Source organism: Mobula hypostoma, chromosome 12 (assembly GCF_963921235.1).
Source record: "Mobula hypostoma chromosome 12, sMobHyp1.1, whole genome shotgun sequence".
In the NCBI taxonomy this organism is placed as follows: Eukaryota; Metazoa; Chordata; class Chondrichthyes; order Myliobatiformes; family Myliobatidae; genus Mobula; species Mobula hypostoma.
Window position 1 is genome coordinate 817,114 of NC_086108.1, and position 8,687 is coordinate 825,800.

Below are 8,687 nucleotides of genomic sequence, written 5' to 3' on the forward strand. Positions count from 1 at the left end.
CGTCCAGACCTGGCAACATGCTTGTAAGTTTTCCCTGTATTTATTTATTTTGCTTAAACAGTCAAAAGATCTCTGCCTCATCTGCTCTGTATAGCAGGAAATGTTTCAACAGCCCTTTACATATAGAAACAAGTTCTGACCTGCTTCCTTTCTGAGAATCTTTTAAGCAAAGAGATTTTGTCACTAACTTTTCGACATGAGGCGATGGTCATTCTCAGTTATTTGCCAATTTTAAACCTTTTATTCGAATTTCTTTTATCCTGCCCCATAATATGAGTGGCAAACACTGCCTGGTTCGTCACAAGCTTTTTGTTTCCTTCCATCCAGTCCACAATGTGTTGGTTCAGGAAGACTGGATACTTGCTAACCTGACTGTTCTCTTTTCTCTCCTCTCTTCTGGGAGAAGATACAGAAGCTTGAAAGCCTAAGCAACCAGATTCAGGAATAGCTTCTTCTGCACTGCTGTCAAATTGTGAACAGCTTTGGGCCCCATATCTAATGAACCAAGATAAGAATGAGGAGGAGGTGGGGGACCCCAATGAAACCTACCAGATATTGAAAGGCTGGGAAAGAGTCAACATGGAGGGTCCTGAAGGAGGGTCTTGACGTGAAATGTCTATAGATGCTGCCTAACCTGAGTTCTCCCAGCATTTTGGGGAGTTTTCGATAGTGCGAGAATTTAGGACCAGAGCCTTGGAACAAAAGGACAACTCTACAGAACAGATGGGGAGGAATTTCTTTTGCCAGAGGGTAATGAATCTGTGAAATTCATTGTCCCAGATAACTGTGGAGGCCAAGTCATTGCATATATTAAAAGTGGAGGTTGGTACGTTCTTCATTAACAAGGGAGTCAAAAGTTAAAGGGAGAAGGAAGGAGAGGGAAAATAAATCAGCAACAATGGAATGGTGAGTAGACAATGGGCAAAATGGCCTGCATCTGCTACAGTGACTTATTATGGACTTCCATACCAACCAGCTCCTTCACATTCCCTTTCCAGTGGTACTGTCAGGTTCTCCAGCTCCTGATTCCAGCTCTTGGTCTTCTATGATTGTCATATCAGCATTTCTTTTTACACTGCTCCAGACTGCACTCTGAACTTCCCACCATTCTGCTGTCGTATGTATTATTGTTGTGTTTATTACTGCCGTCTGCACTGTGAGCCTCCTGCAAGCAAGAATTTTCACTGCGCCCTGGTCTTGATGGCAATAAACTAATCTGAATCCTATCCCAACGTTGTCGTCGTCAAACTTTTCTGCAAAAGTTGTTTGCCATTGCCTTCTGGGTAGTGTCTTAACAAGATGGGGGACCCCAGTCATTATCAATACTCTTCAGAGATTGTCTGGTGTCAGTAGTCGCATAACCAGAACTTGTGATATGAATCAGCCGCTCATATGACTCTCCACCACCTGCTCACAAGGCTCCTCGTGACCCTGATCGGGGAGGCTAAGCAGGTGCTACACCTCGCCCGAGGGTGATCTACAGGCTAACAGAGGGAAGGAGCACCTTACACCTCCTTTGGTAGCAATGTATCTCCACTCCAGCACCCAAATCCCAACATACCGATATTTAAATTACCTTCCTCCAGCATTCCAAGGAGTAGGTTACATGGTCACAAGTGTGTAATTGGGCGGTGCGGGCTCGCTGGGTCAGAAGGGCCTGTTATTGTGCTGTATCTCTAAACAAATTAAATATTTTTTGTCTTCTTCGACAGTGTCCTTTGGGTCCTGCTGGATGTACTGAAGCTGACCTTGAAGATGCCTGTGCAGTTCCCCCACCTACCTACTCTCCAATCCTTCTCCTCCTCAAAAAAAAACAAAAAAAAAAGATTTTTCTCTCCGACTTCTCCTCACTGCCTCTCTCACGGTGTCAGACTGCCCACCGCCGACCTGCGTCACTCATCGCCTGCAGCAACGGCTCATTCCATCCCTCCTGCAGGGAATGAGTTCCTGCTGACCTGGTTTCATTTTGGTTGGAGTGGGTACCAAAGACGTGTCACCCAGGGGAAAAGAGGTTGGCTTGCAGTGTGCAGTCCAGTGGAAGGGTGGTTCCTCCTCACTGGGATGAAGCTGTCCCGACACAAGAAGTGTCATTGTCTAGAATCTGAATGAGTCAACCCCTTGCACTATAGATTTTCTACATTATATTGTAAATGTATTGCATTATATTGTAACAAGGCTTGGTTTAGCCAGTGAACTGCATTTCCCTATTTCCACTATTGACGTTAGTCCTAGCAAGAGGTAGGACCAATATGTTCCCCTTTCCCAAAACTGACTTGTCTCCACTGTGTCTGTCTCTGTGTTATTGACACTATTTGTTTGTGGATGGTGGGGATGAAAACATTGCACTAGTAAAGGGAATTTTCAGCCCAGGTACTCTTTATGGTATATCTCACCATGAGGCTTTCTCCTTTAGAAGCTATTTAGGTTGGTCTTTATTGATGTTGGTTTAATGTTTTGAGGAAGTGGATCGTGCAAGGCATTCGCAGCTTGAACACTAGGATCTTCATTTAGGAGTGTGGTCGCACTGAGGTTTGTACCTGCTGGGAGCGATCTCGTTATAAACCATGTAAATAGCTGTACATGGTTATTGATCATCTCAGTGACCTACAAGCAACTGGAGAATAACTATTTGAAGTTTAATGATTTTGGTCAGTGACACTAGTCAGAATCACTACAGAACAGATCATTGGTTCGCTGTTGCATTGAATGTGGGAGCTAGCTGCGTGCAAATTGGCTGTGACCTCCCTTGCTTTATAATAACAATCGCACATCAGAAGTTATTGTCTGGATTGAACTTTGTGGTGTCCTATGCCCATAAAGACACCAAATGCGTGCAAGTCCTTTCTTTTCTGGTGATGGTCCTAACCCTTATGTAAAGTCAGTCATTCTGTGTGGATTTCTGCATTTTCTTGTCAAATTTTCAGGGAACAGGAGGCTGAAAGTGATGGAAATCACTTTAATCATGATTCTTGACTCGGTTGCCAAAAATGCCTAGTGATTTTTTTTTTAAAGTGTGGAAAAATAGTGATTGTGCTCTTGCGATCAATCAAATTTACACAGGAGCTGTTTTCGTTTTGTCAGACAGTGACATTTAAGACTAAAATTGCCCCTGGTAATGGATTAGACTGCAATACTTAGGGAACCTCCCTTGCTCTGTGTGAGTTTCCTGGCACAAGCACTGCTTATTTTAAACACCACATCAACCAAAACTGATGATTGCTCAAAGCCAAAGCCACGGCGTCATTCCATTCTTCCTGCTGCGAGCCGTTTGCTGGGCAGCTGACAACGCCGCCTCTGCGGCGCTGTCTTTCCAATCAGTCAGAAAATTTATCTTGAAACCTTTGGTGTCTAGAATGTGCCGGAAAACCACCACACATCTGGCAACAAATCTCTGGGCTGGCTCCTTCATAGAGCAGCCATTACAAGTATTAAACAATTTCCGTCCATCATTTTTGATTTTGCTTTCGATATCAGGTACCAAATATTTTTGCTTTTTAATGTAATATTTTGGTTCCCCGATATGTCAAATAAGGCACATGGCTTCAAGCTTGTGCAGTATCCCTTGCAATGACCTGTCTACTGAGAAGAATGGTCTGTATTTTGGCTTGGCTGAGAGAGAAATCACACAGGATCCGTAAGCTTTGATGTTTCCTTATACTGTCTCTGGGTACACTATAGAACTACATCGATCTCTTTCTACACTGATTCCTGGAAGGATTGCTTTGTGGTACAGAGTAATAAACAAAAGCAAAGTGTGATATTGATAATATAGATCAAATTATTGATGATTCAGTCCCTCTATCTCATGCGATGTTTAGGGAAAATAAAGATTAGCTTCTTTGATATAAACTAGAGTTATCTTACCCAGCTTTAGCCGCAGTGTCGCATTACCTCAGTATTAATTTACTGCCATTTAAAATCAATTTCAACTTCAGCCTATTCTTTTCAATTGAAAGAAATTTCCACTCGGAAAAGCTGTAGGGGGTCAGATGGAAACTGGTTGCCTTGTCTGTGACAGGCGTAATGTGCAAAGAATTAAGGCTCTATTTGGTACCACAGGGACTAGACTGGGTCAGGAGCAGGATATTTGCTCCCAGTTCTACCTCGGTGAAGATGTAGTGTTTACGCTCACTGTGTTACACTCTTTTCCTTATGCAGAAAAGATTTATAGTCATAAAAATGGCAATAAGGAAAGGTTAATAATAATACATCCAACTCTAATGGAATAGAAACTAGCGTGTTTTGTAGAGAAATGAATGCTTCAATTCAGGCTATCATATCAACATTAATTCATTAAGGCTTTCCTTTTATGTGTTATTGTCTAGGTCTGAAGTTTTTATAGGTGTGTGTGTGTGTATGTATGTTTGTGCGTGGGTGCACGTTTGCTTGCCTCACATGGGAGATAGGCTTGTGATTTAGAGAAGGCAAGCTGACCCTAGCATGCTGAGCAGCGGGTATATGTTACCCGGGCACGCTTCACAACCTCAGTTGCAGCTCAGGGTGTACACGGATCATCATTTGCCAACTCCTGACCCCAGCTACGAATATACAGGCTGCTTTTAAAATTCCTGTGATGGTTGGTCCCTCTGACTTACAAGCAAACAATGAGGCACTAGCCTAGATCCTACCAGAACTCAGCATCTTCTCTAAGACTTGCAAAAGAATCGTGACAAATAGGAACGCATGCATGTTGCAAGTGGACACAGACCAAGCTGAAACCACATGACGGACAATGCAAAGTTGCAGAAAGACCAATACAGACCGACTTTTCTATGAAGTGTGTAAGTCGCAATGTGCAGTCATTGGTATGAATCAGCATGTGGTCCGCGTGTATGACCAACTGGAGAAGCTCTCAGGATGGTAGTGGAGAGAGGAGAACTTAGCACATCCTCATTTCTTACTAGTGCATCTACAAAGTCTGCCTGCGATACGAGCGGTAGGTTGTTGCTCCAAGAGTTGTATCTGACTGATCCCAAATGAAACTGGTGGAGTCATCTACCCTATCATCTGAGTGCTCGACTGCAGAGCTGGTCTAAAAAGTGCAATAAATGCCATGCAATGAGCATAACTGCATGCAGGTTACACTTGGACATGTATAAATAAACTGATGCTGTGACTTTCTAGCCTTTAAATGCAGAGAATCTGCATATAGCATAACACTATGTATAGAGGTACGTGTTAACTTGTGTCACAGGGCTGCTTAAAGTCTGATTCTATATTTTTTTTCCCTGATGTGTACTCTTGAGGTCTTGTTGTAATAATTGTGAATTGTTTTTCTTCCCCTCCCCCCCCCTTTTTTTTGACTGATTCACACACTTGAGGAGTGACGTGGCTGATGCAAAGATGTTACTTGACACTGTCCGGGCACTGCAGCAGTCTGGGGAAGGAGTGGGGTTTTGCATCCTGGCAACAAACTCTGCCAGATCCAGGCTGTGATTACTACTTTTTGATTTCAGTGGGTCTTGCTCTCATTTTAAAAACTCAGCACTGAACATCCTCCATTGCAGGTTAAACATCTGCTGGAGCTCCAAATCCTCTTCATAACATGTTATGAAGGCATCTAGGATCGACGTCTGAAATAAATGGGTAGATACAATGGGCCCAACAGTGGGGAGAACAGCCCTTCTGAGAAATAATACACTACAGTGACATAATTAGCTTTGGTTTACATTTCCTGCTCAAAGCAATTAAAACGAGTGCAATCCCAGACACACTGTCAATGTAATGAGTCTGGGATCTTCCTCACAATGAGGGTACATTTATTCACAACTGTTGTTCAGCAGCATTCCAACTGCATCCCTTCGAGGCTATGTGTATGAAGGCGAATACTTCTGAAACCATTTACTTGTCCCTAAATTACCCAAAGGGCTTTTAGTTTTAAAATGAGCTAATTTGTTTGTGGACTATGCAGTGAGATTGGTGGATGTGTTTGGATCCATATTGAATTTTTTTTTATTATTCTTAAGCTGGATTTGGGAATCACTGGTGGAGCTCTTATTTGTGGAGTTCTTTCTATTACCCTTGAAAAGTGGTGGTGGGATTAGAACGCAACATTATGTTTTCCATCTACCCTTGAGAAGATGGTGGTGGTATTGGAAACTAATGAGGACTGTCTGATTCAGGGCAGGAAGGGAGTGACAGTATTATTTTCTACTGAACCATGCTGGGTCAAGAAACCATCACATCCCCTCCCACCCCCAAGATTAACTTGCACTCATGCAGGTCAGTGATGGACTTCCCAGTAGGGCAGAGAAAAATTGGCCATGGCTCTCAACATTGGACTTGTACTGAGTCCTGGGTTGGATGCCTCCCCGCCACACACCCAAGCAGTGTCTCTGGTCAGATAACTGAATGCCAAAAGGTGTCACCACCTTTGTCAGAGGAGGGGAGGAACCTGAGGCAAAAAGCGTGTTTGCAGTGTTAGGGCAGTGATCACAGTGGGCCAGATGTCTGATTCCACAGGAAGGGAACCTGAAGGAAACAGGGACAAGATCTTGAGGATGAATTGGGTCATGGCACGTTGCAATTTGTAACTCACAATGTGATCAGAAATCAGAGAGGGATGAGTACCATTTTCCCCACTGAAACACAAGATGCAGAGGCTGGTTGATGGAGATAGAAGGGAAACCAACTGATGATTCCTGATTCTACTTTATTAAGCAATTGTTATGGTTTTAAGAATTACGTGAGGTGACCTTTCTGGATGGAGAATGCATCAGCTGCAACACTACTATCTGTGGGTTCAGAACATATCAGCTTGGTTCCCCACCGCCTGACCCAGCACAGTACTCTGGACAAAGCCAGCACCAACTCCATCCTTGTATACTGACCCCTCATTGCCTCATAGTAACCCTAGTTGGTCCCTATACAAAAAAACTGTCCACACCTGATGCAGTTTAAGTATGTTGAGGATTTCCTGTTTCCAGCAATACTTTGGACACAGGTGAAAGATTTTCAGTGCTGTGGAAACTTAGTGCAATCTGCCTGTAAGTGTTGTAGAGTACCAAAGTAAATCCAGGAATTTGTGATTCCACAGTTTAAAATAATTTCCACAAATGACACAGATGACTACTGAGAAGCCCAGCCAATCCTGGGCCAGTTATTCTGTTCAAGAGTTGACTCTAACTAACAACTGGGAGCCAGGCTAAAAATCTTTCCCGCACTGATGTCTACTAGCTGATTTACTTTTTCTTGTGCCTTCACTACCTCCCACCTTTTATGCAGCTTCTCATTGTCATGGGGTAATTTCATAGGTTGTGGTGGGATCCTTCCTGTCCACATCAAGCTTAACACAGCACTCTGTGTCTCTGTCTGCCTCTCCCTATCTCCCTCTCCTCCCACCATCACTTCTCCAATTCCACCTCACCCCTCACACTCCTTTCTCTTTTTCTTTTCTGTTCCATACCCAACTCTCAACCATATAATTTCTTTTGCTTCCTATCTGAAGCTCCCTGACCACAACACTGGCATTTAAAGTCACCACAGCTGTCGCTGTCACTAAGCCTAACCCACTGACTGTAAAGATGGCCAGTTACTCAGACCAACCTCTGCCATATCCTCCTGTCAACCTGAAGACTATCACAATGGTTATTATTTTCCGGAGAAATCATACACTTTGTATTTCTTTAATCAGCTCATAGGAACTGCCAGTATGCTGTGTTTTGAATCCTTTGTTAGAGTGCACCATGGAAGTATTGGGGGTTCACCTGGAGTTGTTGCTTTTTGTCCATGTACCTGTGGGTGACAGAGCATGCATCTCCGCCCACAGTCTGTCCATGTTGATGCCTCCTCAAGTACCTGCACTTGTACAAGCCACTTGATTGGTCTGTTGATTCTGTTGAAGTGGATGTACCCTCCACTGGGCCCCTCTAGGTCTCTGAGATGAACCTAATGGAATTATGTGAGTTTTAAACATCTTTGGATTTATTCAGAATCTTGGGTAATAATTACAATTAAAAAATTCTTTAAGTTAAACTGAGTCATTTTGCTGTGCTGCTCTTCCACTATATGCATTGCTGGCTGGGAATTCAGTGATTGAACTGGCTGACGCAATGGAGCCAGCTCTATCATGGGCACTAGCTTCCTTACCATTGAGGACATCATCAAAAGCTGAACCTCAAAAAGCAGCATCCTCACCATCCAGGACATGCCCTCTTCTCATTACTACAATCAGAAGCCTGAAGACGCTCACCTAGCATTTTAGGAACAGCTTCTTCCGCTCTGCCAAAAGATTTCTCAACAGTCCCTGAACACTACCACACTATCTTCCTCTTTTTTATATACTCCTTGTAACTTATAGTAATTTTCCTTATGTATACCATTGTACTATTGCCACAAAACAGCACATTTTCTGAAATACATCAGTGATAATAAACCTGATTCTGATTTACAGACCTCACTTGAGGTATGTTTCTCTCAGTGCCCTAACCCAGTCAATTTATCATTGCTCTTCCTAGCAGTGTTCTTTCTTTCTAGAGTTGTCTGGGATACAGTTATCTCTGGTGATCCTTTTCCAGGCATTCACAAGAACTTAGTGAGATAATGTAGCCATATAAGACACAGGAGCAGAATTAAGCGATTCGGACCATTTAATCTGCTCCTCCAGTCAATCATGGCTGATCCCAGATCCCGCTCTCAACTCCATATACCTGCCTTCTCACCATATCCTTTGATGCCCTGACTGATCA

General features: G+C 43.3%; 1 protein-coding gene across 1 annotated transcript in view; it reads left to right on the forward strand.

Moving 5' to 3' along the window:
• The window catches only part of ppp1r37 (protein phosphatase 1, regulatory subunit 37), a 169,439-nt gene extending 161,032 nt beyond the window's left edge, over positions 1 to 8,407 (forward strand). Inside the window, exon 13 of the mRNA XM_063063474.1 lies at positions 1,713 to 8,407. The gene's annotated coding sequence lies outside the window, so the exon portion shown is untranslated. The remainder of the gene's footprint in view (positions 1 to 1,712) is intronic.
• The last annotated feature ends 280 nt before the right edge of the window (positions 8,408 to 8,687 follow it).